Raw genomic sequence first — 358 nt, 5'->3', positions numbered from 1 at the left:
CTAACCCTAACCCTAACCCTAACCCTAACCCTAACCCTAACCCTAACCCTAAACCCTAACCCTAACCCTAACCCTAACCCTAACCCTAACCCTAACCCTAACCCTAACCCTAACCCTAACCCTAACCCTAACCCTAACCCTAACCCTAACCCTAACCCTAACCCTAACCCTAACCCTAACCCTAACCCTAACCTAACCCTAACCCTAACCCTAACCCTAACCCTAACCCTAACCCTAACCCTAACCCTAACCCTAACCCTAACCCTAACCCTAACCCTAACCCTAACCCTAACCCTAACCCTAACCCTAACCCTACCCTAACCCTAACCCTAACCCTAACCCTAACCCTAACCCTAAC

The sequence above is a fragment of the Peromyscus eremicus genome, chromosome 22 (genome assembly GCF_949786415.1).
Source record: "Peromyscus eremicus chromosome 22, PerEre_H2_v1, whole genome shotgun sequence".
Classification (NCBI taxonomy): Eukaryota; Metazoa; Chordata; class Mammalia; order Rodentia; family Cricetidae; genus Peromyscus; species Peromyscus eremicus.
This window is presented reverse-complemented; position numbering follows the sequence as displayed.